Source organism: Heterocephalus glaber, unplaced genomic scaffold (genome assembly GCF_053883595.1).
Source record: "Heterocephalus glaber isolate CG9 unplaced genomic scaffold, H.glaber_assembly_v1.0 deba00000331, whole genome shotgun sequence".
Classification (NCBI taxonomy): domain Eukaryota; kingdom Metazoa; phylum Chordata; class Mammalia; order Rodentia; family Bathyergidae; genus Heterocephalus; species Heterocephalus glaber.
Genome location: NW_028258142.1, coordinates 24,321,417 through 24,333,544, shown reverse-complemented (window position 1 = coordinate 24,333,544; position 12,128 = coordinate 24,321,417). Strand labels below are relative to the sequence as shown.

General features: G+C 44.8%; 1 protein-coding gene across 5 annotated transcripts in view; it reads left to right on the top strand.

The window, feature by feature from the left end:
* Positions 1–12,128, top strand: part of Onecut2 (one cut homeobox 2) — a 55,456-nt gene that overhangs the window by 28,749 nt on the left and 14,579 nt on the right. Inside the window, exon 2 of one of the 5 annotated variants that reach the window (XM_087192126.1) lies at positions 1–12,128. This exon is cut by the window's left edge and continues 23,426 nt beyond it. The exons of the other annotated variants lie outside the window; for them this stretch is intronic. The gene's annotated coding sequence lies outside the window, so the exon portion shown is untranslated. 5 annotated transcript variants of the gene reach the window in all.

Here is a 12,128-nt window from a genome sequence, read left to right as displayed (position 1 = left end):
TTTTTTCATGAGCTGTTACTATAGATTGTGTCTGTTTTTATTCTTCGTAATTTTCTGTTCATGTTTTATCAAAGCCACTTCTTTTTAGCAGTATCAAGTGATAGGAACTGATTTCTTTTCTGTGCTGTGGATTGAATACAGGGCCTTATGAATCCTGTGCCAGAGCTTTACCTCTGAGCCATATCCCCAGTCCTCAAGTGATTCTTTAAAACATTCTTTAGGTTTCTTAGCTATTTTCAGACAAATTTTCGCTGATTTTCAGATGATGGTCCCTTTTCCACTTTCCAGTATTTTTCATCTGTCTCTTCTGTAGTATTTTTTCATTCACAAATGACAAAAGACTCATTCAGGCTTGATGTGGTCAACAGAAAGGTGTGTTTTGCTCATGATTCTGTTTCTGGATGTCAGTGCGCTCACTCTCTTAAGACCTGTACGTAATCACCAAGGAATATACCTACCTGAGCTCCTGCTCTAAATAGCTGTCTTGTCATTCAGCCCTGGTGAATGGACATGGATTCACCCTCTGCACCCATCCTGGTTGCTGTCATGCTGATCAAAGGACATGTGCGGGGCTCCTCGACCCTGAGCTCACTCAGAGCACTCTGGAAATTGCACCTTCCAGTAACATTCCACCTTCTGTCACCCCCCCACCCACTTTTCTTTGCCAATTGTCTTCTGAGAGATGAGGTTCTTAATTGGGAATAGATATTTTGGCTGATTCAAAAGGCAACACAGCTAGACTGATGACTATGAAATTTGAATTTCTGGACAGTCAGAAGACTCTGGTGTTATTTATTAAATACAGATGATAGGGCTGGGGATTTAGCTCAGTGGTTCTGCTACCTGCCTCTCAAGTGCAAGGACCCGAGTTCGATCCCTGGTACCAAAAAAAGGAAGAAAAAAAAACTACAGATGTTATTTTTCAATCCAGTTCCAGTGGCCTTGCACTTAGGGGGAAATTCCTCAGATATGTCTCAGATATAATATAGATTGACTGTACTCATAGTTTCTAGTGTGATAAATTTTAGCTTTTATTCACTCAGATTTTTGAGATGATTTTTAGGGGGAAGTTGGAGAGGCTGCTCCAGGCTCTTCTAGCCATTTGAAGCCAGATGTTCCTCTCCAGAATTAAATATTAGTTTTAGTAGTTCACATCTTCCTGGAAAACTTGGAGGAATGCTGCTCTGTAGCAGAACTAGTGATCCCTCTATGCCAGGCTCCTTGGGAAAATAATGCCAGAAATTGTAATTTCCAAGGCGTACTGCCCCAAAGATTTAACCTAAGAAAACCTCACTGGAGTAGATGGGAAGGCATCTGGCTTCATAGAGCTCTGCCTAGCAGTGGTCAGAGGGTAAATTATGTCACTTATAGGAGTTCTAGTTTCCTTATCTCTAGAATAGGGGATTAGACCAAGTGGTCTCTAAGTCGTGCCATTCTGGGTTTTACCACCTTGCCTGAATCATCTGCTTTTAGCAACCTGTTCTTTGGTGCATCTTGCTTTTACTCTCTGCCAAAAGGGAAATGGAGGCAGGAGGCTCTCTCCCACCTAGTGTGCTGGCTCCAGGGTTCTTCCTGCCTTCAGAGTAGGCCAGCTGGAAAAGTAGTGCGGCAACCCAGGGCACAGAGGCCTGCACCTTCCTCTAGGAGATTTGCCCTAGGTCATGGTCAAGGTTCACTGTTGCAATGTTGCCAGGCATCCAGTGGTCCTCATTTCCTGAGCCTTGGACCTCAGACCTTCAGGGACTTTGTATTAGAAGTAAAAATAGAGAAAGGAAATAAAACTTGTTTTCTCTAGAGAATATCTCTGAGGCACAGAAATTGAGAAGGGTCACTCTGTTGCCTGTGTTTTGTTGGACAAGGACTAGACATTACGAAGTTGCTATGATGCTTGTCAAGACTCACTTGTTTATAATCCAACAAACATCCAAGTGAAAGCAGAGGCTCTGGAGATGTGAGGAAAGAGCAGAAAGTTATCATTCATCATCCACATTTTCCAAATGAGAGGAGGAGGATACTGTAGGAGTTCCCACATGAACAGAAATATGGCCCCAAGTCATAAGTAAAGCCCAATGCACAGGTGAGATGCTCATGGGCAACACCATACCTTCAGGCATCTCTCATCTTGAGGATGTGATCCCTACCATTCAGAGACTCCAAGAGGAGGCACATGGGAGGATGTTGTTGTGTATGACCCCTGCTAATCTCGTTTCATTTCCCTGTTCCTCTTTCTTTCTCTCTTCCCATCATCTCACCCATTGTATTTGTTCTAAGCCAGGCCAGAGCTCTTAGTCTGGCACATAGGTGATTCACCTCTAGAGCACCTTCTCTGTCCAGGATAATTTGCCAAATGGTTTAGCAGTTACTCTTCCTGGGGTTTTGCCTACACCCATACGTAGAAGAGACTGAAGGGGTATATCCCCAAATCAGGAATCACCCTAAGTCCATTCAGTAACAAATCCCCTTCCACCTGCTCTTGACTTACCAATGTATGTTGATCTGGATGCCCCTGACTCTACCTGAGTGGAGAGCAGAATGGCATCAGGTGGTCCTTGGAGACATTTTACTGGGAAATGAGCTCAGGGGTTTCTCGCTGAGTTATATCTACAACTTTTTATTTATGAGACAGGGTCTCAGTAAGTCACAAAGTTGCCCAGGCAGGGCTTCAGTGCTGGGATTACAGGCATGGTTCACCACACCCAGCCAGTTTTCCAGCTTAGGCTAAGCTTTCCATTTGACCCAGTCCAGGGATATTCAGAGAAACAAGGCAAAGTTAAGAATTTAGATCTCAGGGGCCAAATTCATGGTACTGGCTCCATGATAATCTGGGCCAAGATGGACTTTGGTGATGAACCAGAAATTAGAGAGTCAGGAAAAACTGCAAGGGATCTAACTGTAAACTTTTTGTAGTTTCCAAAATGTGGGGAGCAAAACCTAATTAAATAATGGCCTTTAAATCGCCCCTTGCCCTCCTTTCTCCTCAGTGGTGATCAGTGTTCCTGGCTCCAGCAGCCGTGAGTGGCCAGTGACACTCCCTAGAGTTTGAGCTAAGCCAGCCTCCTCTTCTCATAGGTCCCTAGAGCACTGTGCCAGCTCCTGTCTGTCTGCTGGCCAGAGAAGCCTGCCTGCCTAAGATTTACTAGAACTGGTGTGGCTTACTTACTGGGCATCAAATATGTACTATCAGAGGGTGTAATTCTATTTGCCTGCTTCCTTGTTTGAATGCAAGAGATCCTATTCTTAATTTGTAGGCTCTGGAATATGCAAATTCATTCCCGAGGAAGGATGCTCTCCTGGACACTGTCACTCTCCTGTGGGCTTGCTAGGCTGTCAGTACCTAAGGGCCACCTTCTCAGAGTAAAGGGAGTTTGTTTCTCTTTTTCTTTCCACAAAAACCCACAGGTTCTACAAGGAAACAGGCCAACAATACAAATATGAACTTACTTTTGTCACTGATTTTTCCAACACAACCCTAGTTGATGGCCTCAAATGATCTCTCCAACATACCTGCACCCTGTGTTCCCACTGGATTTGCCCTTGTTGCTGGGGAAGGTCACTCTCTCCCTCTTTGCACAAGCTCTTGTAAGAGGTGCAGCTTCAGGCTCTTCTGCTGATGATGAGGATTCTCCTGTAAACATGGGTTTCAAAACCATATACTTGAAAATTAAGTGTCTGCTAACAAATGCACACTCAGGATGATCTCCTTCCCCCAACCCCACCGTATGCCCTGGCAAGATTATATTGAACTACTCAGGGAAAGTATTTACTGAATGTAAGGAGAAGAGAGCACTTCTGCATTATTTATTATGAGCTAATAATACCCATCATATGTAGAGTGTATTTAGATATAAATTAGTGAAACACTAGGGGTTCAGAATGCTTATGATCTCTGGCACGTATGTGAAAACTCATTACAGTCTTACCTCTTGTAGGAGGCTGGGAATTGGCCATGAGACAACTTCACAAGGAAAACAAAAATCTTTAAGCTTTATTTGCCCTTATACCTCTAGGCAGTATCTACTACTAAGGCTTGGAAAATCATTGCAAATCATGAATTCTTAACCTTACCTTATTTACTTATTTATATGTGTATATATATATATTTCTTTTGTACCAGAGACCGAACTCAAGATCTTGCGCACATAAGGCAGGCGCGGTGCCACTGAGCTAAATCCCCAGCCCTTAACCTTACCTTCTAACATCTTCTTTCTTTTTCCTCTGTGAAGGTGTACATTAACTGAGTATCTACTGTGTACTACATGTTACAGCTAGCGTCTTGAGGTCTTGAAGCAGTGGATATTAGAATCCCCAATTTACAGATGAGGAAAGTGAAGCTCAAGGTCACACAGCTGATAAGTGGCCAGCAAAGAATTGGAAGCCAGGTTCTGATTCCAATCTGAGGCTTCCACCATACATCTGACTCAGCCCCTGGACAGGAAGGCAAAGGTTGTTCTCGGCTTCTGTGTCAGTTATCTATCCCAATATAATGCTGCATAACAAAGAACCACTAAGTGGGTGGCAGAAAACAGCATTTCCTTTTGCTCAGGAGACTATGGATTGGCTGGATGGTTCTGCTGATCCAGGCCATGCTTGCCTGATCTCAGCTGGGCTCACTCGAGCATCTGCAGTCAGCTACTGGGTCAGCCAGGCTGGGAATCAGGAGAGCTGGGGCTGGGCAGCCTGTCTCCTTCATCAGGCTGGCCAGGGCTTGTTCACACTGCAGCCAGGCCAAGTTCCAAGAGCCCAGACAAAGCACATGGCTTCACAACTGTCACACTGTCACTTTCACCGTGCTCTGCTGGCCAAAGCCAATCACAGTGCCAGCCCAGATCCATGAGAAAGGAGAACACTCGGCCTCTGGCTGCAGTCACATTGCCCAGGGTATGGGTGGTGGGCTGTTTCTGCAGTCAGTCTGCCTCAGTTCCTCTGTGGGGCTGCTGTGCTCTGTGGATGACACCTGCTTCCTGGAAACCTGAGTTCCCACCACTCCTTTTCAAATCCTGCACTAGGAGCTCCTTCTCACTCATACCAAGGGTCAGAATGACCTCAGGGAGATTGAAATGACCCCTTTCCCAAGGAAGGGAATGTTTCAGTCTGGGAGGGATTAAACCTTCAGCCAAGCTGATTTGTGAAAGCCAGGCCCTTCATTACCAGCCTGTAGTGAAGAGAGTGCTTCAGGATTCTCCCTTCAGGCTTAGCTACCCCTTCACCAACTCTGGGCACCTTAGCTGACCACTACCCACACCCTGTGCAATGCGACTACAGCCAGAGGCTGAATGTACCCCTTTCTTATGCATTTGGGCTGGCATTGTGATTGGCTTTGGCCAGCAGAGAGCATGGTGGAAGTGACAGTGTGGCAGTTTGCTTGTGGAGACAGGCCTTCTTCCTTTCCCTGAGCATTCTGCACAGACCTCTATATTAGTCCATTTTGTTACTATAACAAAATACCCTAGGCTAGGTACTTTACAAAGAAAAGAGGTTCAGAGTCATGGTATTCATTTCCGCTCAGCTCTGCTACAGACTCCATGGCAGATGACATCATGACAAGAATGTATAGGAGAGGAACAGAAGAGATCACATGGTGAGAGTAGGACAGCAGGGACTGATGTCCCATGAGAAATACCGGAGTTCCTTCTACAGGCACACCCTCCAATGACTTGTGACCAGGTCCTGCCTCTTAAAGGTCCCCCCACCTTCAACATTACCCTACTTGAGAACCAAGCTTCTAATACATGAGCCCTTGGGTGACATACTCAAAACATAGTTAAACCACAGCAAGCTCTTTGCCCCATGTGCTTGTAGTTTAGCGGGGAATAGTTAACAGGGAAAGTCATTTCTGCAAGACTCCTTGTGCTGGTGAGTCTGCCTGGGAATTGAGGGTAGATTTGGGACAAGGTGCCAAGCGGGCTGGGAGGTGAGCTGGGAAAGAGAGTGCTGGGGACAGAGGTGGAAAACATAGCTGGATTCTGGGAGGCCAGGGATAGGCCAGAAAGCTCAAGAAAAATAAAATAAGAGAGATGGGTCTAGGAATCAAATATGAAAGATGAGAGATGAGAAGATGAGCCGGTGTTTCCAGACACTGGAGACCCAACTAGACCACACTTGCCCAGCTGCCAACTTGCCCCCAGATAACTCATGAACAGCTCCTAGAATTACCACTACATGGTGGCTGCAGTTAGAGATGTTACTTCAAGCCCTGAAGCTTCCAGTCTGGAAGGAAAGAATCTGTCTTTTCTGGTCTAATAAGGCTATTGTGCAGGAATCCTCTTGGATTGTTCTATACTAATAATTCTGTCACAAATTATCAGGCTAGATTCTCTAAAAGCAAATAGGAGGTTCTAGTCCAGTACAGAAGGGTTGCTCAACAGACCTCTGAGTTCATCCTGCAAAATCCCAATATGTGGGGAGGTTCAGCTCCAGTGCAGGGAACACAGAAGGATTCTTCCCTGCTGTTGGGTCATTCTTACTTTCAGGGTCCCCCGAGGACTCAGGAGGCTAGAAAAGGGTTTGCCAAGTCCAAATCTAGGCTCCAAGGCTGTGTGGTGGCACATGCCTGTAATCCCAGCACTTGGGAGGCGGAGGCAGGAGTATCACTGTGAATCTGAGGCCAGGCTGGGCTACAGAGTGAGTCCAAGGCCAGCCTAAACTACACAGTGAGACTCTGTCTCAAAAAACTACAAGGATAGCTCAGCAGTTTCACTGCCTGCTGCGCAAACACAAGGACCTGAGTTCGATCCCTGGTACCAAAAAAAAAAAAAAAAACTACAGCGCCAGGGATTTAGCTCAGTGGTTCCACCACCTGCCTCACAAGCGCAAGGACCGGAGTTCGATCCCCAGTACCAAAAAAAAAAAAAAAAAAAAAAAACCTACAAACAAAACAAAAACAAGAACTAATCTAGGCTCCAACATTAATTGTTCCATGCTGAACAAAGCTATCACTGAACCTCTGCCTCTCAAAGATGTTGTGGAAAGAAAGTCCTACTGGGGCATCCAGACCTTGATTTCAGCTGGGGCTCACCTCACTGGGCCTCCAGTTCCCCATGTGCAACTGACACCTGTGGACCGGGAAAGAACCCTGAAGTTCTGTGACTCTGAGGTGAGGACCCAGACAGATGCGGAAGGTAAAAAGTGTCCAGATACATTGAAGAGCTAAAGCCATTGCACTTGTGGCACAGAGCAGGCATCAAGGTAAAGTACACCTGTACCTGCCTCCAGCACAGCCAAATATTGCCTTTCTTACTCTACACAAACACACACACACACACACAGACATATGTGTGCGCACACGCGTGACCCAAAGGTCCTCCTCAGAGGTCCTCCTTCACACCACCCATGGTGCATGGTGAACAGAGCCAAAGGCCAGTTGGTCTGGTTGTTAAGGAGAGCCAAGTCCCTGAGATGCCAGGAAACAGCTTTTTCCAAGGCAAATTAGAGCTGGCTGTGCAATGAATTGGGTAGGGAGATGTGGGAAAAAGTCATTGGGGAGAGAATTAATCTCTCTCCTGGTTTGGAAAGATCAGCTACAGAGAAGTGGCATGTTTTTGGCATATCTTTGTTCATCCTGTTTCTGAAACCCTGAGGGAGAAAAATAAAAGGCAAGTTGATTTCTCAAGATCTTGGAGGGGGCTTGCAACTAGGACAAGCTTCTCTTCTTACTGTTTCACCCTGTGAACCAACTGGGTTAAAAAATTAGTCTATCAAGGGACCTGCATTTATAGGTAGTAGCTGACTTGACTGTTGCCTTTGTCATTATACACAGATCTATGCATATTGAGTCAGTGTTATTCCTCTTTTTAAAAAGAGAAAAGGCACTGTGGCCAAGGTAGTTTGCCTCATTGTAGGTATAAAAATCTTTGAAATTGAAATGAGTTCTTGGTTCACCTCAGCCCCTCATAAGAACCACCTCCCAGTGAGAGGCGGAAGGTCAAGAGTAACTGAGGGATTTGGGAATCTTCAGCCCACCTCACCATCCACTCATGACATGTCCTCCTTGCTTCTTCTAGAAGGAGGATGAAGAGAAACAGATTAAATTGTCTAGAGGAGGCTAGGCTAACCGTGCACCTTCCACTGGAGGATTTCCTTCGAGTAGCCGGAAGTCAAGAGACTAACCAACATGGCTGTGGGTACTCACATCAATGCCACCTGTGAACACCTGCTACTTTATTGGGTTTCTAAGAGTTCCTGGGTTGTAGGGAGCCATTTGACACTTTCCTAGCCTAGAATTGGGTACATGTTGACAATAGAGTGTAGTGTTTTAACAATACCAAAATCATTTACATTCTGCTTGTGCCTATGGGAATAGCTGGCTCCATAGCTTGGTCCTGAGAATTCTGAAGTTCACAACCTTGAACCAGCTTCCAGATATCAGTCTATCTGTTTCCTTTCTCTTACAGTTTCAAAGCAAATGAAATTGTGTTTATTCTCTCAGCTCCTGACCAACTGCTTTGGTGAGCTGGTCAGAATTGTAGGCTGGCAGTTGGACTCTGGGCAAGTTATAGACGTACTGCCTCATTGTTTTGGACTTCTGGACTTGCCATATCTTTGCAGACTCCAGGCTACAGTTTTTAATTGCTGGTGCAGAATCTAGTGGATTCAGAAAGCTGTTGGGAAGCCAAAAGAGCAGGGTGTATTGATCTGTTCTTTCTCTGCAGTTTGCTGAATATTTCAAGTTTTTAATATTTTTCTCTTAAATATATACATCTAACATCCATCTATCTATATCTCACCAAATATATTTGACAAGTCAATGTATATCTGTATAAGACTGTCTAATCACCCCTTTGAAAGCACAAATACAGTATTATCTGAAAAATAATCAATATTGGTGTGAAAATGGAGGGCTATATGGTTAATCCAAAGGAGTATAAATTGACAGAGGACAGGACCTCAGTCAATGTTTGCAGAAGATATTTGTCCAGATCTTGTTATCAGGAGATTATCATGTGCCATTATTTATTCAGAAATGAAGGCTCAGCACCAGACATCACCAGAAGTTGGGACAGGGACAGTGGTCTAGGGATCTGACGTGACAGTGTGGTCGAGCACATTGGTTCCCATGTCTGAGAAGGGCCTGAGGAAGGTTATAAAAGCAGAGTCTAGAACCTGGCCCCATACTGCATCTGTCAGATCTCTGAGATGGCGCCCAAGCTCAGCCCTGCCTGGAGGGCCCATCTACTGTGCAGCTGGGCTTGAGGGCACTCAATAGAGAAGGACAGAGCCTGGGCCTGATCAGCAGCAAACCTGGAATGTGCCCCCAGGATCATCACTTGCGTTCCTTAGTTCTCCATCCATTTCTTTTTAAAATGAAAAGCATTCTTCCTGGTCTGCCTAGTTCGGGGTTGCTGAGGGTAATTCAATGAGAAGAAAGGTGGGAAATAAACATTTAGTTATATTACCTCCCTGAAGGTGACCATTATTATTTTCCTGTTCGGCTGAGGAACACAGGCCTTGAGAGGTAAAGTACTGTGCAGGGTCCCTATCTTGGGGATGGAGGAGCCCACATTTGAACACAGAGCATCTGGCTCGACCTTTGCATTGCATCAGGTGCTCATCTGAGACGTTAGAGGTCAGATGGACCATTGCCGCTCAGATTGAGGCATGTGAATAGCCTTGGCATCTCCTGGGGGCTCATGAGAAACTCCACACTACGTCAGGCTGGCTGTACTTCAGTGAGCTGTGCAGATGATCCCAGTACACCTTCAGGTTCAGAATCTTCCTTAGGGAAGACTTAAGATAGGGCTGGAGAGTTTCAACACAAGGTTACAACAACCATGCAGGAATCATCATAGTCCAACAAAATCCTAGAACCCTGAGGGATGAGGAAAGAAGTGGCACTCACCTCGGAAAGTCTGAGAAGCAGGTAACAGTAATAGATTTCAGCTCTCTACGGGGGAAGCTCTCCTCGTCTGAGAAAGACCTAGACTTCCTCCCCCATGAGAATGAGTTCTAAGACAGGAACAAATATTTTTGTGCATCTGTGTGCATGTGTTTAATTTTCAAAGGTAATAGGATTGCTTTTCTTTTTTAAAAAATGAGAGAAGAAAAACCAGGATAAAAGAGTTTAGCCAGCGAATACTGCCCAACAGAGGAAGGTTCTCCTCTTCCTGGCCTGTGAAAAATGTCATGCATTTCATTTATTTCTCCATCAGTCATTTATATTTCTGTGGTGCAGAGCATGCACCAGGCACAGTGGCCAGTTAGGTGAGGGAAGGTCAGCTTCCAAAGTGTCTTTTATATGAGTGTTGTCCCTGCATTAAATCCTGTCTTGGTACATTTTGGCTGCTATGGAAAAACACTATAAACTATTATAACAACAGAAATTTATTTCTCATAGTTCTGGAGGGTGAGAAGTTAAAGATCAAGGTGCTGGTAAATTTAATGTTTGGTGAGGGCCTGCTTTCTGGTTCATAGATCTCAGTCACTCCATGTGTCCTCACATAGTGGAAGGGGCAAAAGGTCTGTCTTTCAGGGCTCTTATAAGGGCACTAATCCTATTCCTGAGGGCTCTACATCTATGACCTGGTCACCTCTGAAAGGCCCCGCCTCATAATTGCCACTACCTTGGGAGCTTGGATTTCAATGTAGGAATTTTGGGAGGACACAGACACTCAGATCATAGCAACTCCTAAGACCTAACTCAGGAAGGATATTGCTTTGGTATAGTGAGGTGGGTGTTTTCTGCAGAAAAACGACAGGTAGGAAGTGCCTGGACCAATGACTAGGAAATCATACCTACAAACCAGACCTTTGAGATATACATAAAAAACCCAATCCTGGTCCTGACTGCATGTTGCAGGGTAATGTCAGTCTAAGTGAAGAGATTCTCAGCCTGGAGGCTGGATGTCCTATGGAGCTTGATTTTGGAGGAGACTGCCCTTTCCAGTTCTGTCCTCCCTGCCTTTCCCCAGCTTGCTGTATTGAGGCTGTATCACACTCCTGGAGGAGTGGGATTTCTTTCAAGTGAAAATTTAACCCACATTCTCATGTCTTAACCTTGTGATTTGTGTTTACTGTATTATTTAACCCTAAATAACTTTTCTGAAAAAACCAAATCTGTCTGAGAAGTGTACCAGTTCCCTGAGTCAGAATGCTATTTGTCCACAGCTCCGAAAACAGAAACACTAGACCTTGTAGGGATTAGGCCTTGTAGGGTTTTATAGGCTAAAGCAGAGGTAATGATGCAAAAATTAATATCCTGGTATGGACAAGTGTGGATACCTATTCCTACTAACTCACAGGGACTGCAGATGGTAACAACACACCTAGGACCCTAAAGTCTTGTCTCTGAAACTTTGAGCTTCTTCCTTCACCCTTACTCCCTGTCTTCATGTACCAGCTTCACTTCTAACTGACCAAACTAGAATTGGCTAAGCCAATTGTTTTATGATCTGTCCCTCCCTGTTTTTTTGTTTTGTTTTAACTTTTCCAAGAAGTCTGGATGAAAGGGATGTGGGTCAGAACACTACCATCATTCTGTCACTCCTAATTTCATTCTGTTAAAGATTTTTGGAGTCACTTAGGCAGAGGCCTTGATTTTGGAAAAAAAATATATACTTTTAAGTTTTGACTCCAGAGGTAATTTCAGCTCAACTCAACACAGTTCTAGAAAATGAGTATGAAAGAGGAACCACCTCTTCAGTCATCTTCCTGGGGACCTTTGCTCCTTTCACCACATTTCAGAAATAAAGGATTTTTTAAATTGTATATCCTTTTATTGGTACATTTTAGGTGTACAATATAATGACATTCATCATTGGAAATTTGCACCTTTACATAATCTCTTTTGGTTCTTGATTTTTCCCCCTTCCCCTACCTTCCCTTCGCCCCTCAGAAATAAAGAATTTTAAGGGTGTGCTGAGGGGCAGGGACTAAAAGAGAAGGACAGCTGCAGTGGGATCCAAACCAGACTGTAAACCAGCCCTGTCTTCTCCTCCCTCCCATTCCTGCTAGCTAACTGATGCCTTCCATCACCTGCAATGGACAGGAAAGGCTGGTTATTGACAGTTGGGCAATCTGCACAATAAAGCTTAACGGTTTACATCCCTTTGTACGACTTTGTCAATGTTTTCAATGGATCGCCTCCCGGTGCCAGTCCTCACACTGCACTGACTCCTCTCTTCCTTCTCTTTCTT